Source organism: Heptranchias perlo, chromosome 4 (assembly GCF_035084215.1).
Source record: "Heptranchias perlo isolate sHepPer1 chromosome 4, sHepPer1.hap1, whole genome shotgun sequence".
Taxonomy (NCBI): domain Eukaryota; kingdom Metazoa; phylum Chordata; class Chondrichthyes; order Hexanchiformes; family Hexanchidae; genus Heptranchias; species Heptranchias perlo.
In genome coordinates this window covers 65,603,363-65,625,372 of record NC_090328.1, presented here as the reverse complement: position 1 = coordinate 65,625,372, position 22,010 = coordinate 65,603,363, and the positions used below count along the sequence as shown (strand labels likewise).

Sequence of the window (22,010 nt, the reverse complement as noted above, 5' to 3'; positions counted from 1 at the left end):
CAGCTGTCTAGGCCCTAAGTTCTGGAATTCCCTCCCTAAACCTCTCTGCCTCTCCACCTCTCTCTGCTCCTTTAAGACCTTCCTTAAAATCTACCACTGTGATCACCTGTCCTAATATTTCCTTATGTGGCTCGGTGTCAAATTTTGTTTAATATCGCTCCCGTGAAGCACCTTGGGATGTTTTACTACGTTAAAGCCACTATATAAATGCAAGTTGTGGTTGTTGTACATTACGCGTAGTCTTTTTTATTAGAACAATTGGAGAAGGTGACTGACCAGCAGCATGCAGATGAGGCCTGGGGTTTAAAATACTCTGGGCCACAAACATGTGCCTGTGAGTGCATTTTGCTGGAAAGAAATATAAAGTGTTCCATGGAAAGATAGACTTCTAGCAACATCAATCACTGTTGGACCTCACTCTCCTCTGCCAAAACTGCCCACTCCTCCAGGATCACATGGACAGCAAAGATAATCCCCTTCTTTTCGATAATTGGCTTCTTTTCTCCACTACCAACTGTCTCTTTAAACCCCTCTCCTTTTCCCCCTCCACCCTCACCTCCAACGAGTGTGAGGAGCTAATGGATTTCTTTGTTGCTAAGCTTGAAACCATCTGTTCTGCCGCCTCTGCTACTTCCCACCCCGCCCCTTGCCCACCAATCCAATCCTCTCCCCTGGCTCCCCCCCAGTCCTAACCCTGATCCTGCATCTTTCTCTAGTTTTTCTCCTATCTCCATTCATACCCTCTCCGAATTCATCTTGTCCATGAGATCCACCTCCTGCTCCCTTGATCCTATTCCCCACTAAACTGTTGATCAGCCAACTTCTTTTCTTGGCCCCCGTGCTGGCTGACTTTGTAAATGGTTCCTTCTCCTCAGATATTGCCCCCTCCCTTTCAAAAGAGCCATTATCACCCCTTCCTCAAAAAAAACACCCTTGACCTCTCTTTTTCTTTGCAAACTTCTTCTCCATCTCGAACCTCCCTTTCCTCTCCAAAGTCTTTGAATGTGTTGTTTCCTCCCAAATCTGTACCCAACTTTCCTGCAACTCCATGTTTGAATCTTTCCAAACTGTTTTCCACCCCAGCCACAGTACTGAAACAACCCCAATCAAAATCACAAATAACATCTTTTGTGATTGTGACCATGGAGCATTTTCCTCCAGTTAAAGGTTGGTAAAATCGAAGCCCATTGTCTTTGGTCCCTACCATAAACTCCATACTCTTGCCACCAATTCTATCTCCCTCCCCATTGTCTCAGGCTGAACCAGACTGTTTGCATTCTCTGCGTCCTATTTGACCCCAAGCTGAGGTTCCGACCCCATATCCTCCCCCTCACAAAGACTGCCTACTTCCACCTCTCCATCGTCCGTCTCTGTCCCCACCTCAGCTTATCTGCTGCTGGAGCCCTCACCCATGCCTTTATCACCTCCAGTCTCAACTATTCCAATGCTCTCCTCCCATCCTCCACACTTTGTAAACTTCAACTAATCCAAAACTCTGCTGCCCATATCCTATCCCACACCAAGTCCGACTCACCCGTCACTCATGTCATCTCCAATTTAAAATTCTCATTTTTATGTTTAAATTTGTTCATGGCCTTGCCCCTCCCTATCTCTGTAACCTTCATCAGCCGCACAACCTCCCAGAACTCTCTGTTCCTTCTATTCTGATGTCTTGTGCAGCCCCACCGTCTGCCTTTGCCCCACCAGTGCTGTCAGCTGTCTAGACCTCATGGTCCCTACATAAACCACTCTGGTCCTCTACCTCCCTCTCTTCCGTTAAAGTCTTCCTTAAAACCCACCTCTTTGACCAAGGTTTTGTTCATCCCTCCTGCTAAATCCTTCTTTGGTTCAGCATCCATTTTTGTCTGATCATACCTCTGTGCAGAACAATGGGATGTTTTTGCATATATAAATGTAAGTTGTAGTTAATCAACAGTGCCCTGCCAGCGAAAGTTACCTAATGATGTCTTGCTGTGGTTCGTAGGACACTGACTCCATTAAATTACAGATTTTAGTTTTGCCACAAGTTTTCACAATCACACTGATTTCCTCATCAGATAGAAATCGGCTGGGAATTTCCTCAGAGCAGCTGCCACTCCGCCTCCATCCCAGGTTTCCACCGCACTTCCGGTGAAGTTACGCCAGTGACGCGGGAGCATCTCCAAGGCAAATTCCTGGCCACTGAAGGGGCCTATGTATCCTGATCAACTTCTCCCTTCATAGTCAGCTGAGTAAAATATTATCATTCACTACTTTTCAAGTCCTGAAATAAGACTTTTCAATCTAATTTTTTTTCTTTCCTTCCCAAAGGTTACTTTAATTAATCAAGAACCAATCTATATTTTTTCAATGGAATTACAAGCAAAATCGCCAGGGAAAATCAAACTAGGGCAGGTCTGTGGTTTAGTTGGACTGATTTACATAAAAGTACAACAATTGTCAGAAGCTCTTAGCAAGCAAACAGCCCTGAGAACATAAGTCAGCAGATGGCCTGCTTCTGGTGTTAGCATTCCCTCCTTTCTAATGTGTGTGATCCCATTACATCTCTGTATCTGTTACCCAGGTTACTGCTAAATTGCTGTGAAAGGCAGGGCAATAAGTAACCTGTCGCACATGCATCCAAGCAGCAACATTTTCCTGTTCACTGAACTTTTCATCCCATCGGTGCTTGCGCATAAATACAAAACTAATAGCTCCTGAAAATGATTGCAGCTGACCGAGGAAAAGTGAGAGAGACTAAACGCAGCCCCTGTTGGACCTGGCACCTGTATCGCATAACCCTGAGAGGCTGCTGGCAAAATTCTCCCCTGCTTGCAAAACAAGCTTCATCAGGCAGTTTCCAAAACATTTGCATTCAAACAGTGTGGCTGCAAACGGTTGTATCAGCAAGTTTAGCTTCAGTAACCATACATGCGACGACAGCTGCGTGCTGATACTTGGCAAAAGGGGAATTTTTAGAAAGCAGCCACTGCATCTAATCTTTTGGCTTTGCAAATGATCTACTTTGTTATTTGAGATACGTAATTAAAGGGGATGTTTACAGCTAACTGTCAAAATTATACCTTCCAGCAAAATTAAGGAGGATCAGTAAGTGCAATTTAAGCAGAAAGAGGAAAGGAGAAGCAAATGAGCTCCCCTCCCCCCCATATATACACACAGGATCGTGATAGAATAAAGATCTACTTTATCCACTCATCCTTGTTCACCATCAGCTGTCTCTCTCATTAACAATGAAAAAAAAAGTTGTGTAGTGCGTGTGCAGTGTATATGTAGGTTAGAGATGAGCACAGGTCCGCAGGCTAGCTATCCAACTGATTCACGCAGAGTCAGTTCAGATAAACCTGTCAATGAGGTTACATTTTTGCTTGAACTGCACTTTAACACTGTTTAATTTTTAGTCACCCAGTGCGCAGGGTAAGTAGGTCAGAGGACCTCCTGATGGGTGAGCTTCTGGGCTTTGCAAGATATGCCATTAATAAGTCCAGATATGTAGTTACGTCAAGAAAGTTACCTTTGTTCACATCTTAGGTACGTGCCTGTGTAGTTTTGGAAACATTGGAATGTAATGTCTGCCATTTCTTTGGACACCTTCCGTGACCAGTGGGCACCACCCCACATATAAAAGCCATTTGTTTTTTAATTCCAGCTAAGTCGAGGTTGGAATGTCCGGCTGCTAGCGCAAAGAAATAAAGAACTTGAGCTTCATAGCCAATTAAGTACTTTTTGAAGAGTAGTCACTGTTGTAATGTAAGGAAATGCAGTAACTGATTTATACACAGCAAGATCTAAAAACAGCAATGAGCTAAGTGACTGGATAATCTGTTTTTTAGTGCTGTTCGTTGAGGGATGGATATTGGCCAGGAAACGGGGCGAACTCCTCTGCTCTTCTTAAAATAGTGTATTGGGATCTTATATGTCTACCTGAGATGGCAGTCGGGACCTCGGTTTGATGTCTCATCCGAAAGACAGCATCTCTGACAGTGCAGCACTACCTCAGACTGCACTGAAGTGTCATCTGAGGTTATGTGCTCAAGGTGCAGTATCTAGGGAAGGATAATAGGGAGAGGCACTTGATTAAAACAAATAGTATAAGGTTCTCCTGATAGCTCAGTGAGTTTATCCAGTGAACAGCTGAAGCATTCAGATTAAGCCCCAGGTTTGATCCCTGGTTTATTCTGAGATAGCTGATTTCAGCTGCAGCTGTGTTAGCAGCACTAAAATTAGCCTCAGTGCCCTTAGGTTGGTGGGTGGGGGGGGGGGGGGAGTGGAATCATCCCGGTTTCCTGTCCCGATCACTATCTAGTGAACCATTCTGGAAGTGCACATATTAGGTGAGGGCAGGATTGAGCTCAGCTGCGATGGTCCCTGCAGTCAAATAGCTTGCTAACATCCATTGTCAAAGCTTTTCTGTGAATAATGGTCACCTGGGATATTGTACCCCCAGCAAGTTAATGCCTTCAGGAGAGGAGCGGAAAAATTGGGTCGAGAAAAAAGTGTGAGTAGTGCCCTGCCTGATCGTCGTCATGGTGGCCTTGCCCAATCCGACGAACCCACAGGTCATAGTGCATTGCTACTTAGACAAAGAAAAGGACAACCTCTGGGCAGTACAGTGCCATACACAATTGAGAATTCAAAGGCTGATGCTGATATTAAACAATTGTAAACAATTTTACAACACCAAGTTATAGTCCAGCAATTTTATTTTAAATTCACAAGCTTTCGGAGATTTTCTCCTTCCTCAGGTAAACATTTACCTGAGGAAGGAGAAAATCTCCGAAAGCTTGTGAATTTAAAATAAAATTGCTGGACTATAACTTGGTGTTGTAAAATTGTTTACAATTGTCAACCCCAGTCCATCACCGGCATCTCCACATCATCGATATTAAACAAGACCTGTGTATACACTGATGTGCTGATACTGTATCATGCTAGTTTGAAACACATGGCAAGACAGAAAGATGAATATTCTATTGGGAGAGGGCAGTAGTTTACACTACCTAGTTTGCTTCAGTGTCTATAATCCCTGCTGGATGCACCCAGCCTGAAATGAGGTAAGAGACATCAGTTAACAGGTGAGACAGGAAAAGAGTGTAAAGTGTGGATGTGGCAATGAGTTAAGCAGTCCTGACCTTCTTTAGATCAAAGCAATCCAAGGTTATTTGTCTCATCTGTAATTGGTACACTACCACATTACCTTCCTCCCAAATGGTTTTGGTGTCCCTTGTGTTGTGGAGTATTTTATATCAGCAGTTCATTCCCGTTCAGGGCCAATGAAAATGAAGAGTGGTAAGAGAGAGAACGTGACGGAGGGAGAGAAACAAAACACACACACCGACAGCTAAAAATATTTATCTAGAAATTATTCTTTTGAGACATTACATTTTCGCAGTTCTCAATGCTTTGGATTGTGTACCTGTTGTGCCTACAAAGCTTGAAATTAATTAGCTAATAAAAGATTAATTAGGCTGCTTTTAAAATCCTGAGCAGAACGGTTCTCAAGATGTGCTGATGGGAGCTTCTTTTACTCCTGGATGAGTGAGAGCATACTGGTATAAATAAGGCAGTCATGCTGGGTCATAAAACTAATTGTGTTCCTTGGTGGTGAAAATTCTCAATTTCCAAATGCAAGCGGTGCTGAATGATAGATGAATGTTAGAAATGCAGCACCTTCATCTCTGTCAGCGGATATTTATTCTTACTGTGCCTCTAAATTATTAATTTTCTATCTAGGCAATCAGTATTAAGGTTCTGATGTGCATTGTGACATTTTTAGTCACACTTATGTTTAACTGGCTGTGAATAAAGGTCACTTGGTTACTCCCTGCTGCTTTTAAGGCCCTTTCCTAATTAATTCTCAACACGGCTTCTACATGTGATTATCAGTTGCATCCAAGAACCGCAATTAATTGCACTCTCTGCATCGGATTGGTTACATCCAGCTGCATGAATGATTTACATTTGGTTGTTTAACGCTGTTGAGAATTAAAGACTGTAGTTAAAGCTGCAAGATCCTTTTTCTTTTTTTTTAATGTGTGTGTGTGTCAAACTATTAGTTGATTTTAAAATGATAAAACATGTCTTCAACAAGCCGTTCCCCAAATACTCGCTTCTCACTGCTGTGTTGTAAACAGTTTAATTTTTAAAAATTTACATACACTTTCAACGCTTTGTGACAGGAACAGTTGCTAATAGAATGTGTGACATTGTTATCTTCTCCCTCGACCCCCAACCAGCAACTGCAAACGGTTTTATTATTTAGTAAATGTTAATTTCCTGAAGGTAAATAAATTAATAAAAACACAAAGTGTATTTGATGCATGCAGATTGGCTCCAGCAAGCATTCTGACTAAAGTCTGCAGCTGAAGGCCACCTATCATATTCACTCAGTTGAGCAGATATCATTTATGTCTTTGAACCATGTTACTAGAAGTTTTGAGCATTCTTTAAAAAAGCCTTATCATAGTCATTATTTTTTTATGAAACTTGTTTGATCTATCATTTAGAGCTGAAGTCTTTATTTGTTCCTCAAACCTAACGTTAATCCGTTAAGTCTAATCTGTGAGTATGAAATCAAAATTGCATAAAAATAACATACAACCTAAATATTAATGTAGACTTTAATAATCTCGTTCGTAATTCTCATTTTATTTTTAGTTTAGTTTTACACTTTTTGATTTGGGAATGTTAAGGACTGAAAGAAATGTAATTAAATTTTTCCAAATGTTTACATTGTTTATAGTGCCAATGTTAATCTTATAATGAATAATATAAATTCTAGTTATTTAATCTTATATGGTATGAATTTTTGTGATTACATGTTGCTCTACTTAAAGAATCATTTGAATCTGTTAGAAGCTGCTGCTTTTGACCCAATTGATCCTGAACTGATTCAACAGTCAATGGAGTCCATATTAGTGCAAATTGTACAGCATCTGTTTGAAACAGCAAGCTTAATGGACCGAGGGAACTTTGGTCGTTCTATGCTTTATGTTTTATGTTCATGCTCAGTAATTTCACGTTTTTGTGAGCTGCCATACATCAGCACAATTGAAGCTGTGTTTACCTCTGATAGTCACCCAGTCTGAACAGATCCAAGCAGGGAATATCCAGGAAACTGCTCTTAGTTCTGTATGTGATTCTTGATCTACTGGGAAATCTGTGAAATTCTTCCTGCTAAATATTTCATGGAGAAAAGTTTTTTTTAAAATTTACAGGAATCTGGTGATCTCTGAAAGTTTTTGGGCACTCAGTTCCGGGAACAGACAAGAACAGCCTATTTCTGGTGTCAGCCTTGGCTCAGTGACAGCACTCTTGCCTCTGAGTCAGATTATGGATTCAAGCCCCACTCCAGAGATTTTAGCACATAATCTAGGCTGACATTTCAGTGCAGTACTGAGGGAGCACTGCACTGTCGGAGGTGCCGTCTTTCAGATGAGACATTAAACCAAGGTCCAACCTGCCCTCTCTGGTGGACATACAAGATCCTGTGGCACTATTTGAAGAAGATCAGGGGAGTTCTCCCTGTGCCCTGGCCAACATTATCCCTCAACCAACACTCAAAGCAGTCACTTTGGGACAAGTGACTGGGGGATGGAAAATCAAGCAAAGGTCCACATTGCTGGATCTCCACTATTTTTGCACTATGCATGATCTGCTACCAGATTTTTAGGCTGGCCAAAAATTGCTCATGTACAAAAACTGCAAGAGCTTCAGTTAAATACCATAATAGATCTAAATTAAGTGTCGCGTGATTTTCCATCAGTTTAGAACTATAAAATTGTGATTAACTCAGTGCTTCCTTTTGAAGCTCACTAATTGCATCCTTCAGGGTGAGTGTAGCTGTGCAAATGTTAGTAAGAGGGCCACAGCAAACTTTGAGGTGCTGTCATATTCTGAACTACTGGCATTGCTGTCAGGCTGCTCGTCTATGCTTATAATGGCAGAAAAGGAGCAAATATAAGAATGTTGGCTCCAACGCCGCGCCTCTAGCCAATCTGTTCCAGTACCGCTACAACACTGGCATCTACCCGGCAATGTGGAAAATTGCCCAGGTATGTCCTGCCCACAAAAATCAGGACAAATCCAATCTGGCCAATTACCACCCCATCAGTCTACTCTCAATCATCAGCAAAGTGATGGAAGGTGTCGTCGACAGTGCTATCAAGCGGCACTTACTCACCAATAACCTGCTCACCGATGCTCAGTTTGGGTTCTGCCAGGACCACTCGGCGCCAGACCTCATTACAGCCTTGGTCCAAACATGGACAAAAGAGCTGAATTCCAGAGGTGAGGTGAGAGTGACTGCCCTTGACATCAAGGCAGCATTTGACCGAGTGTGGCACCAAGGAGCCCTAGTAAAATTGAAGTCAATGGGAATCGGGGAAAACTCTCCAGTGGTTGGAGTCATGCCTAGCACAAAGGAAGATGGTAGTGATTGTTGGAGGCCAATCATCTCAGCCCCAGGGCATTGCTGCAGGAGTTCCTCAGGGCAGTGTCCTAGGCCCAACCATGTTCAGCTGTTTCATCAATGACCTTCCCTCCATCATAAGGTCACAAATGGGGATGTTCGTTGATGATTGCACAGTGTTCAGTTCCATTCACAATGCCTCAGAAAATGAAGCAGGCCATGCCCGCATGCAGCAAGACCTGGACAACATCCATTGGGCTGATGAGTCGCAAGTAACATTCGCGCCAGACAAGTGCCAGGCAATGACCATCTCCAACAAGAGAGAATCTAACCACCTCCCCTTGACATTCAACGGCATTGCCATTGCCGAATCCCCCACCATCAACATCCTGGGGGTCACAATTGACCGGAAACTTAACTAGACCAGCCATATAAATACTGTGGCTACAAGAGCAGGTCAGAGGCTGGGTATTCTGCGGCGAGTGACTCACCTCCTGACTCCCCAAAGCCTTTCCACCATCTACAAGGCACAAGCCAGGAGTGTGATGGAATACTCTCCACTTGCCTGGATGAGTGCAGCTCCAACAACACTCAAGAAGCTCTATATCATCCAGGACAAAGCAGCCCGCTTGATTGGCACCCCATCCACCACCCTAAACATTCACTCCCTCCACCATCGGCGCACAGTGACTGCAGTGTGTACCATCCCCAGGATGCACTGCAGCAACTCGCCAAGGCTTCTTCAACAACACCTCCAAAACCCGCGACCTCTACCACGTAGAAGGACAAGGGCAGCAAGTACATGGGAACAACACCACCTGCACGTTTCCCTCCAAGTCACACACCATCCCGACTTGGAAATATATCGCCGTTCCTTCATCGTCACTGGGTCAAAATTCTGGAACTCCCTTCCTAACAGCATTGTGGGAGAACCTTCACCACACGGACTGTAGTGGTTCAAGAAGGTGGCTCACCACCACCTTCTCAAGGGCAATTAGGGATGGGCAATAAATGCTGGCCTTGCCAGCGACGCCCACATTCCATGAACAAATGAAAAAAAATCCTTAAACAGAGCTAACATTACAATATACTAACTGTGTGTATGCCTGTGTTTGACCCTGAGCTGAGCTTCCGACCACATATCCGCTCCATCACCAAGACCGCCTACTTCCACCTCCGTAACATTGCCCGTCTCCGCCCCGGCCTCAGATCATCTGCTGCCGAAACCCTCATCAATTCCTTTGATACCTCCAGACTGGACTTTTCCAATGCTGTCCTGGCTGGCCTCCCATCTTCCACCCTCCATAAACTTGAGTTCATCCAAAACTCTGCTGCCCGTATCGTAACTCACACGAAGTCGTGTTCTCCCATCACCCCTGTGCTCACTAACCTACATTGGCTCCCAGTCTGGGAACGCATTGATTTTAAAACTCTCATCCTTGTTTTCAAATCCCTCCGTGGCCTCGCCCCTCCCTATCCCTGTAACCTCCTACAACCCTCCGAGATCCCTGCGCTCCTCCAATTCTTGCCTCTTGCGCATCTCCTATTTTAATCGCTCCACCATTGGCGGCCCTGCCTTCGCCTGCCTAGGCCCTAAATTCTGGAATTCCCTCCCTAAACCTCTTTGCCTCTCTACCTCTCTCTCCTCCTTTAAGATGCTCTTTAAAACCTTGCTCTTTGATCAAGCTTTTGGTTACCTGCTTATGTGGCTTGGTGTCAAATTTTGTTTGATTACGCTCCTGTGAAGTGCCTTGGGATGTTTTACTATGTTAAAGGCGCAAGTTGTTGTTGGTGGTGGTGTGGGAATGAGCAAAGCCAGACATAAGAACCAGTTGGTACTAGACTTGAGCTTAAGGAAGCCCACTGCTTCACCTTTCTTTATTCTCTCCATGTTCTTAATATATTATGGCCTATAAATTTGGCAGTGCAGTGCCTGTTTCTTGGGTGTTAAGTGACCTACTAAGCCCCCAATATGGTGGGGACGAAGCGCTTGCATATTTCTGTCTAAAAGTGTGCCGGCCACCATATTGGGAAAGGACAAAAAAGTTGGAGTCCAGTGCCCATGACTTGAAACAGGCATTAGGACCTTTGCATATGGAAATAAGTGGCCTAACGTCTGTTTGAGGCCCTCATTGCAAGGTTGGTTTGCCCTGAGGCAGATGACTGAACTCAGGAGAAGCAGGCCGTGGGGCCTCTTGTCACCAACAAGGTAAGTATTTGAAATACACTTACCTGAATGTGGGATCGGGAAGAGCAACCATTTAAAGAACGTGGGCCACCACTCCCTGATCCCCCCGGCCTTTGATCTCCCTGATCCTCCCGGCCATGATCCCCCCATGACCCCGGTCCTCACTTATCTGAAGGCCGCTGTGAGCTGTGGGCTCTTCGTACCTTGCCAGCTTGGTGAAATGAGGACCAATATCGAGGGCACCTCAGACCTCAATATTCAGCTGCAGGGTACCCTGCACCCACTGTGCACCCAAACATTAGCGCACCTGAATTTCTACCCCAAAATGTCCAGGATAGCTCCTCTAAGGGAGTCAAGGGTTTGTAATGTCTCCCTCCTCCAATTTGGGGTCAGTTCCCTTGCATTTTATGCCAATTTGTCATCCAACCAGGGAACTAGTCTTCAGATGTTGCAAGTCGAAGCAGCACATACACACTGCCAGAAATTTGCCCAAATTGCAGTCCATCTTGTGTGTTGGTAAATGGCTATGAATCTTGCAGCTATGTTGTGTTACAATGAATTTATGCTGTAAAGTTGTGTGAAGGTTTGGCATACATCCGCAGTAAATGTAAAGCCAATGGATCGTAAAATCGGGCTGGGTATAATACGAGCATCCGACTCAAACCCACCCCGTTCTCGTCGGGTGGGTTATAGAATCATAGAATCATAGAAGTTTACAACATGGAAACAGGCCCTTCGGCCCAACATGTCCATGTCGCCCAGTTTATACCACTAAGCTAGTCCCAATTGCCTGCACTCGGCCCATATCCCTCTTTACCCATCTTCCCCATGTAACTGTCCAAATGCTTTTTAAAAGACAAAATTGTACCCAACTCTACTACTGCCTCTGGCAGCTCGTTCCAGACACTCACCACCCTTTGAGTGAAAAAATTGCCCCTCTGGATCCTTTTGTATCTCTCCCCTCTCACCTTAAATCTGTGCCCCCTCGTTATAGACTCCCCTACCTTTGGGAAAAGATTTTGACTATCTACCTTATCTATGCCCCTCATTATTTTATAGACTTCTATAAGATCACCCCTTAACCTCCTACTCTCCAGGGAATAAAGTCCCAGTCTGTCTAACCTCTCCCTGTAAGTCAAACCATCAAGTCCCGGTAGCATCCTAGTAAATCTTTTCTGCACTCTTTCTAGTTTAATAATATCCTTTCTATAATAGGGTGACCAGAACTGTACACAGTACTCCAAGTGTGGCCTCACCAATGCCCTGTACAACTTCAACAAGACATCCCAACTCCTGCATTCAATGTTCTGACCAATGAAACCAAGCATGCTGAATGCCTTCTTCACCACCCTATCCACCTGTGACTCCACTTTCAAGGAGCTATGAATCTGTACTCCTAGATCTCTTTGTTCTATAACTCTCCCCAACGCCCTACCATTAACGGAGTAGGTCCTGGCCCGATTCGATCTACCAAAATGCATCACCTCACATTTATCTAAATTAAACTCCATCTGCCATTCATCGGCCCACTGGCCCAATTTATCAAGATCCCGTTGCAATCCTAGATAACCTTCTTCACTGTCCACAATGCCACCAATCTTGGTGTCATCTGCAAACTTACTAACCATGCCTCCTAAATTCTCATCCAAATCATTAATATAAATAACAAATAACAGCGGACCCAGCACCGATCCCTGAGGCACACCGCTGGACACAGGCATCCAGTTTGAAAAACAACCCTCGACAACCACCCTCTGTCTTCTGTCGTCAAGCCAATTTTGTATCCAATTGGCTACCTCACCTTGGATCCCATGAGATTTAACCTTATGTAACAACCTACCATGCGGTACCTTGTCAAATGCTTTGCTGAAGTCCATGTAGACCACGTCTACTGCACAGCCCTCATCTATCTTCTTGGTTACCCCTTCAAAAAACTCAATCAATTTCGTGAGACATGATTTTCCTCTCACAAAACCATGCTGACTGTTCCTAATTAGTCCCTGCCTCTCCAAATGCCTGTAGATTCTGTCCCTCAGAATACCCTCTAACAACTTACCCACTACAGATGTCAGGCTCACTGGTCTGTAGTTCCCAGGCTTTTCCCTGCCGCCCTTCTTAAACAAAGGCACAACATTTGCTACCCTCCAATCTTCAGGCACCTCACCTGTAGCGGTGGATGATTCAAATATCTCTGCTAGGGGACCCGCAATTTCCTCCCTAACCTCCCATAACGTCCTGGGATACATTTCATCAGGTCCCGGAGATTTATCTACCTTGATGCGCGTTAAGACTTCCAGCACCTCCCTCTCTGTAATATGTACACTCCTCAAGACATCACTATTTATTTCCCCAAGTTCCCTAACATCCATGCCTTTCTCAACCGTAAATACCGATGTGAAATATTCATTCAGGATCTCACCGATCTCTTGTGGTTCCGCACATAGATGACCTTGTTGATCCTTAAGAGGCCCTACTCTCTCCCTAGTTACCCTTTTGCCCTTTATGTATTTGTAGAAGCTCTTTGGATTCACCTTTGCCTGATCTGCCAAAGCAATCTCATATCCCCTTTTTGCCCTCCTGATTTCTCTCTTAACTCTACTCCGGCAATCTCTATACTCTTCAAGGGATCCACTTGATCCCAGCTGCCTATGCATGTCATATGCCTCCTTCTTATTTTTGACTAGTGCCTCAATCTCCCGAGTCATCCAAGGTTCCCTACTTCTACCAGCCTTGCCCTTCACTTTATAAGGAATGTGCTTACCCTGAACCCTGGTTAACACACTTTTGAAAGCCTCCCACTTACCAGACGTCCCTTTGCCTGCCAACAGACTCTCCCAATCAACTTCTGAAAGTTCCTGTCTAATACCATCAAAATTGGCCTTTCCCCAATTTAGAATTTTAACTTTTGGGCCAGACCTATCCTTCTCCATAGCTATCTTAAAACTAATGGAATTATGATCACTGGTCCCAAAGTGATCCCTCACTAACACTTCTGTCACCTGCCCTTCCTTATTTCCCAAGAGGAGGTCAAGTTTTGCCCCCTCTCTAGTCGGGCCATCCACATACTGAATGAGAAATTCCTCCTGAATACACTCAACAAATTTCTCTCCATCCAAGCCCCTAATGCTATGGCTGTCCCAGTCAATGTTGGGAAAGTTAAAGTCCCCTACTATTACCACCCTATTTTTCTTGCAGCTGTCTGTAATCTCCTTACATATTTGCTCCTCAATTTCCCGTTGACTATTTGGGGGTCTGTAGTACAATCCTATCAAAGTGATCTCTCCCTTCTTATTTTTCAGTTCTTGATCTCTCCCTTCTTATTTTTCAGTTCAAATCGGGGCTAAAATCGGGGCTAAAATCTTTAAATAATAGAACATATCCAATATTTTTGCTTTTAAGTGAGCCATTTTTGAGGAGGAAATCAAGGAAAAAAATCACTTTACTGTAAACAGAGCCGGATTAGGAAATGTAGGGGCCCTGGGCACTGAGAACATTGGGGACTCACCCGCATGGCGCCCTCCCCAAATCCTCCCTGATTCATTATAAGATGAATGTGTAGTAAAATACATGAATAAATAGGCCCACAGAATGTTTACACACTGCATTAATAATAAAGTGAATTACATCAGAATATACTATGATGAAATGAAACTGATCCGATGGTTGTATGCCTTTTCTCCTGCGTTTTACCGGGGGCCCCATATTCGGCTGGGGCCCCCGGGCTCGCTACCCATCGGCCTGTGCATCAATCCCCTGGCTGTAAGCTGCAAAAATAGTGATCTCAACAGATTGAAATCTCTTTTGTTCATAGATGAATGCAGACTGCTTCATTGTTTAAACTTCCTATTGTGAACCATCTCAAGGTTAAGATTAAACCAGCTTGATGCAAATCATTTTTTCTGCCCTATGTGCATACAGATAAATTGGTTTCAAACCTCTAGTGTGTATAGTGCAGTATACTAACTGACAAAACTAACCATGCGTTCCGTAGGACTAGCTAATAGTTTCCATTTCTTTCCTCCCTATTATAGGAAGTGCAAAGCCTGCTTGCTCTGGCTCACTGGGGATGTGACAGATTTCTCAAGTTACTATCTGCCTTTCAGCAGTCACTGCAGAGAATACATCTCACAGCCAGAGGGTAAAAAAAGGTCCAGCTGGTGTTTATATGCAACGACTTGGGGTGGGGCACGATGAGTCTGGAATAGCATCACTCATTTCATAATTAATGTCTAAGATTGAAGGAGAGCTGTATAACAGGAAAGCATTATCTTTGTCACAGTACCCTCTAATAAAGTGTTCCTCAGAGGACTTTAATAAAGCTTGATCACTTCTTTGTGAACTTTGAACTACCTCCCACTCTTGTCCCAATCAGTCTTTCCTCTGCTTTCTTCATCATCCCTAAACCACTTGATGCAAATAGTTGTCTTGTATTGCACTGTGTCAACCAACCCTGCATATGTTTTTTTAAGGCTCAATACACAAATGAGTCATTAACCTGAGTCCTGGCCTTCATCAGCTGAGCTATTGCAATCTCAAGGCAACCTCAAAGGCTTGGTAAAATAAACTGATTGGCCGCAGAAACACTTAGCATGAGAAAAACATTTGTGTCTGATTAAGTGGTTTAAGAAACACTTGACCTTCAGATGTGTCCGGAATCTGTATTATATAAAACCTTTTGTTTATACTCAGTTTAATAATTATTATTTGTAATATTAAAACAGATGAATGAAATGGATGGAACATTGAACTGGATATTCTGCTCTCTTCTTAAAGGAGCCCTGATTTAATTCTTTAGCAAATATCTTTTTTGCTTATTTCAAACACCGGTATTTGAATGATGTAATTGTCATCTAAATAAATCACTGAGCCACTTGATCGTGACTACTTCAGGGGCCAATAGTCTTTCCATAATTTTTCAGGTTCTTAGGTTACTGTGGGAAATATTCTTTGTCTCCCCATCAAGAAAAATTTTCTAAACTCTAGCCCGGATTTGAACCTGACCGCCCGATGGGTTCGGGTTGAACGCTCGTTTTACACCCCACCCGATTTTACTCTGCATTAACTTCAATGGAGAGTCAAATCGGATAGGGTGTAAAACGTGCGTTCAACCAGAACCCACTCCCTTCTCGCTGGGCGGAATAGGTTCAAATCAGGGCCAGGGTTTGCAAACTTTTTCTTGATGGGCAGACAAAGAATATCCTTTAAATATTCTAAAAGATATTTTATCTGTTGAAAAATAATTGTCAGGTACACATACAAAGGAGAGGTTGTTGATTTTATTCAACCCTATCTTGTGCTTAATGCTTATAAATATCTTGAACTTTGCAACGATGTTGAGCAAAGTCAGAGGACTAAGGTAAAGGGCGTGATTGTTTGAATGCTGTCTCTTGGGTTTAAAAGGAGCTATTGTTCCTTGAAAGCAGTACCCTGTAATTACAATGTTAACATCAGTGACTTTGTTTATAGTTACATAAAGTTGGAAACTTGGTATGAACTGGAGCTCCAGCAGAAATATGTTTAAGGGAGGCCCCAACTCATGACTGACATATTTAGATTTGAAACAGGAAGGAAAACGAAATGGGGAAGAATATCTCTCCATTTATTACCATCGGCACCACAGGATAATAGGCTATTAAATGCCACTATTAATTTATCCTTCATTGTTTTACAGCTTTATAAGGTTGAAAACAAAATGTTGAAAACAGTAAAAAAGATGTCAAAAAATGAAGTCAGCCCTCCTATAAGAAGAAGGCAGAGCATTCTTTGGCTCATTCACCTTGATCATCTGTTTTAGTATTACATATAGTTATCAAAATTAAAATAAACAAAGGTGCTATCTAATTCTCATTTTAATATATCATTTGCTTGACATCTTTTATGTGAGATGCAGTGTGTGGTGTAACCAGTTTCTTCACATAAGTAACCAAGTATACTGGTGGGTGGTCATGATAATCTCCATTATGCATTTATTACCCCATTTATATTGCAGCAGTTCTGCAATATGATCCAATTTCCATTGTGTCAGATTTGATCTGTTCATGCTATGGGAAAAATTCAGCAACACCGGAACAAAATTTGTACACATATAAGCTTGTCAGGGGAATTGTTTTTACAGGCCAGCAATGTTTAAATCACATTGCTAGCCTAAATGGGATGGGAGAGGGGCCAGAATATAATGACGTCCCCAACAGTAAGCCATGCCAGTGGTTGTCACTTATCTTTGCTGTGGAAATACTTTGGCCTTGGAAATGAGATCACCTTTCAAGGCAGCATATCAATGATTTGGATATAGGCTAGAGGGAGTGATTTGCAAATTATGCTAAAATAGGAGGCATGGTAGATAATTCTGAGGAGCAAGGGGATATTGATAAAATGGTGGAATTCAATATCAGTAAGTGTGAGGTGGTACATTTTGGTTTAAAAAATACAAGTAATACTTTGAATGGGGGAAGGTGGAAGAGCAGAGATTTGGGAGTTCAGGTTCACAAGACACTAAAAGCAAAGTGATAACGCCATAAAAAAGCAATTGGCATACTGGGTTTTATGGCAAGCGGTATATAATTTACAAGTTGAAATGCAATGGTGAATCTATATAAGACTTTAGTAAGACCACAGTTGGAGTACTGTGCGCAGTTTTGGACACCACACTTTAAGAAGGATATTGAGGCAATAAAGAAGGTGCAGCACAGAATAATTAGAATTTTGCCTGATATAAGGAAATACAAATATGAAGAAAGACTTAAAAAAAATCAGAGTTGTTTTCATTACAACACAGGAGATTATGGGGTGATTTGACAGATCTGTTTTAAAATTATGAGGGGATGGGAGAGGGTGGAATGAAACAGATTGTTTCCAGTGATTGAGGGGACATAGATACAAGATTAAAGATAAGAAATTTAGGACAGAGAGCAGGATAAATCTTTTACAGAGTGTGAGGGTAAGGAATGCACTACTGGTGTTAAGTGATTGAAGCAGAGACCGTGTCAACATTTAAGAATAGGACAGATAAATGGTTGAAGCAAAGGGGATAAAAGGACATGGGAACAGGGCAGCACTTGGAATAGGACTACTGATTACAAGGAGGATAAACAGCAACATTGGTTGTGAAGAAAAATCTGCTTTCATGTTGTAATTTCTGTGTAATACTAGTATTCCCTGCCTTCAGAGGTTACCTCATTCATATTGCAGCACTGCTTCCAAATGCAGAACTAATATAAATAGGGGAGAAATCTGAACACAAAGAATGTGTTGGCATATGAATCGGTAATGCATTGTGTTTATAGAATATAAAATATTACGTAAATGACACTTTTGGAAAAAAAAGTAAAGTATACTTTTCCAAAGTTTATTTTTCTTCATTTCACTCTGGAAAGTTCCATTACATTACAGAAAAGTGAAACCATTCCACAGAATCTATGCTTTCTAGAACATTTTTAGGAATCTGTTGTGAAACCTCTAAGAATATATGTATAAATATATGAGTTATGTGATTCCTGTGCAGCAATAGAAAATTAAAATAAACTGAGAAAAAGTGTAGACTGTAGGGAGTTCAGGTTCACAAGACACTAAAAGCAAAGTGTAGAGAAAAGCCAAATTCACAGATGCAGAGCTTCTTGCAGAGGAGGTCATGAAGAATAAAGAGTATTTTTTGGTAAGGTTAAGATCAAGCTAAACCATGGTGCAAAACTAATATTTGGTAAAAAAATTCCCAAGAAATTTAACTCCATTAGTATAGTTCATAGGGACATTGTAGGCCTACAGAAGAAACTTAAACCTCAAGACCAGGACCAAAGCCGAAAGAAAACGAGCAAAAATCTGAGGTTCTCACAGATCACAGATCCATAAAGAAGAATCTTCCAGTTTCTGCAGGAAAGGATGATCTCAGATGTACAAGACCATGACATTCTCTGGGATAAACCAAATTCAGATTAGGAAACATTTGTGGTGAATGGATAGTTGCCACTAAAGTACACTTGTAAAAATTGTTATTATACCTACGTTCAATGTCCCAAGTCCATACATATAGATTTTCCAGCAGGAGTCACTGAACAAAGACCAAGAGCAGGAATCCTGTTTTTCTATTGCCCCATCCCCCCACCCCCTCCCCCAGCCCTGAGGCACAGAGGGGCACTTAGGACCATCACAAATGGAACAGCTAACTCAGCACAGACTGAGGATTGAACAGCCTTTTAAAGTCTCCACCAGCAACTTGCTCAGTGACAAAAAGTGTCACCATTTCAAGTCTACTCTATTGTTTTCACGAGGGGAGCTCTCTTAAATTTTTGTGATTTTGTAACCTCAAATAAACCATAGCAGTCTGCTAGCAGAACTTTTTTTGTCTCAGAAATGATCCTGTAGGCATAAGGTGAATAATGCAGTTTTAATGTTAGATAGGCATTCTGTAGTTTTGTGTGATTTACCTTTGAAGGGCAGCAAGAAACTGTGTACATGTTGCTGTCAAGAAATTACATCGGGTGGTACAAAATGCTTTGTGAAAGGCTTGAATGGCGTTTTTTACAATTCATGTCTTGTGTCAGCTTCATTTACTTATTCTTATTCTAAACTGATGTTATACGTTGGAAGTTTTTATTCTGAAAGTGTACTGGTTCTCACCCATCACATTAACCTTTAAAAAACAATTAGATGCATTAGAAACAAATTTGCAAAGAAAAAAATATAACTGAAAGCTTGCATTGTTTTGACTGGAGAAATCATCAGCTGTGTGGTAAAACTGAGGAGTGTGTGTGAGCTTAGCACAAAAGGTCAGATACTCTGTAAATAATTTAGAAGTTCAATAAATGTTGTTTGTTTAAGTTTCTCTGGAGTCTTGTGCTGCTGCTTTTACCAACTCACCTTCCAGCTGGTGTCCCAAATGAGACGGAGCATTAATAGCTAGATCTTGTGCGATCATGTCTACCAATTACTTGAAAATGATGGATTAAAGCTTGCCATAGCTAGAAAATATTTAGAAAGACAGCTCTTTGTAACATTTTATTAAAAAATTATCAAGGTAATTTAGAAATAAACATTGCTTTGATAAACCAAAATACTCGCCTCCACTTATAGATCATCAAAGAAAGCCCTAAACTTCTAGGGCCTTTTTAAAATCCAATCATATATCCATACAAGAGTCTTGAGCCTGAAAATCCTTGGGGCCAACATCCCGGTGTAACTGTCAGGATGCACTGGCTGATGATGACCCTGCTAAACTATACAGGGCCAGGGGAAGGTCGCCTCATTTTAATATTGCTAGTGGGCTCCTGTACAACAAGGGGTGCATCTCGGGCACCCACCTGACCGGGAAGGCCAGTACTTTTGACAGAGGCTGCCGTATCTGGCACCCCCTCCCCTCCCACCCAACTGAAAACATCCCACTGAGAGTCCCATTGGTCCCCTCTATAAGGGCAATTAAAAAATCACCCTGGAAAACAATTTCTTTGGGGGTTCAGCCCGAAGTGAACCTCAGTGGAAATAAAAATCAGGAAAGATGCAAAATGGGCTGCTGACTTGCTATCACCTGTTTTACACTATTGCACAAAGTCAAGATCTATCCCAAAGAGTGATCAACTATCCAGATAGAATAATGGAGGCAAAAATCCCAGAATCCTTTAAGAAAGAATTGGATGCTACAATGGGAGGACTTTAGGATCCTTTTGAATAGATGAATTTAAATAGGCGAATGACCTATCTCATCCACAACTATCTTATGATCTTATGAACCATTTAAAATAAATGGGTTAATGCCAGTATTGAGTGTCTAATGACTATTCAACTATGAAAGCATCACCACTGAGCCCAATTATGTCCTACCTGGAGAAAAGAATTTATCTGTTCATTTTTAATGCAAAATTGTCAAACAACATGTATGATTTTGCTACAAATAATACAAAAGATCACTTCTGAAGTCCAACCTATAAAGTTACATTTATATCCAGCAGTATAATATTCAGTTCAGAATAAGATGATCCAAATTAAATGCGATCGCTCTCTGTGATTCACTTAAGTGCTATCCTGAATCAGTTCATGGCATTAAATTACCAGCTTAAAACATGCACTGAGTTCCTATTTGCTGTAGAAAATGACAGCAGAGTCATTGTGACATAATGCAAATCTCCTGCTTTGCAGCGAAGTAATATTTCAATAGCGAGGATTTGTATTTATTTATTATGATTCCCATTTTCTCCCTTTGTAGCCATTTGAGCCATAGGCCTGATGTCTAGCTGAGAGACAGGCAATCATCCATGCCATCTGTATGACGTCTGGCAATACTCTGTGACTATCTAGTAAGTGTGCTGAAGTATGACCTAAGGTAGGGTAGGGGATAAAAAACGGACATTTCCCAGCTCGTTTTGCTTAAAATTAATTCCCCTAGATCTTGTTGTCCCAAGTGACTCCGAGACCTACAAGCTGTCTCACTAACAGAGTTTGCTCCAACCACTTTCTCATCCCCATTCTCTTACAGATGCCCTGCCCTATCCCAAACCGCTTTACTATCACTTGTTGTCCTTGGAACAAACAACTCCCAACTCTCTCTCTAAATGCAATCTCCCGCTCTTAATGCCTGCACTATCATCTGTGATGTCGACCTGTCCATCTTTAGATCCTGGCTGATCTCCCACGTCATTTCCCCCAATACACCAGCCACTTCTGTGGCCTCAAACTTGCATCTGTAAGCTCGAACACACTTGACAAGACACAAGTTAGCTGTTCAGTATCCGATCTGGCTGGACCACCTCAAACCCTACTGTTGTTCCCTGTCCATGGCTAAAAATGCCAAGATCATGGAGAGCAGAAACACTTCCAAATTTCACTTCTCTATCATTAACCATCTCTTCCGACCTCCCTTCTCTACCTCCCTGTCCTAATCTCAGACACAAAATATGAGGAGCTCTTGTACTTTTCACGTCCTAAATTAAGGCCACGCATACAGCCTCCTCTGGTTCCCCTCTATTCACCTGCTCCCCTCAATTTTCAACTCACCCTCTTCCCAACCAAGCCCATGCCCCTCCAGTACTCCATGGTTTCTTTCGCATTTTCCCCTTCAGCACACTAATCGCATCCATGAAGCTCACCACTTGCTTCCTCAACCTTTCTTGTCACAGCTTATGACCATCTAACTTCATCTCTTCAGTCAGTTACTTGCTGACATCATTAATCTATCCTTTGGGACAGTCCCTATGTCCTTCATTATCCCTCTCCTCAAAAATCCTCCTCAACCCCTCCATTCTCTACAACTCTAACCTTTCCTGTCTTTCCAAAATCCTGGAAAACATCATTGTTTCATAACTATGCTCTCTCCTCTCTCACCATTCCTTTTTTGAGAACCACGCATAGACTGACAGTGGGCTGGAGTCTTTTTTTGGGGGCCCAGGAAAAACACCTCTGCTCCTCCTAGGCCCACCAAAAAAAATTGAA

The 22,010-nt window shown here is 42.3% G+C and overlaps 1 long non-coding RNA gene across 1 annotated transcript in view; it reads left to right on the top strand.

Annotated features, from left to right (window-relative positions):
* The window catches only part of LOC137320503 (uncharacterized), a 28,442-nt gene extending 13,201 nt beyond the window's left edge, over window positions 1–15,241 (top strand). Inside the window, exons 2-4 of the long non-coding RNA XR_010962560.1 lie at window positions 2,058–2,222; window positions 2,311–2,394; window positions 14,627–15,241. This is a non-coding gene — a long non-coding RNA (uncharacterized lncRNA). The remainder of the gene's footprint in view (window positions 1–2,057; window positions 2,223–2,310; window positions 2,395–14,626) is intronic.
* Window positions 15,242–22,010: the final 6,769 nt, after the last annotated feature.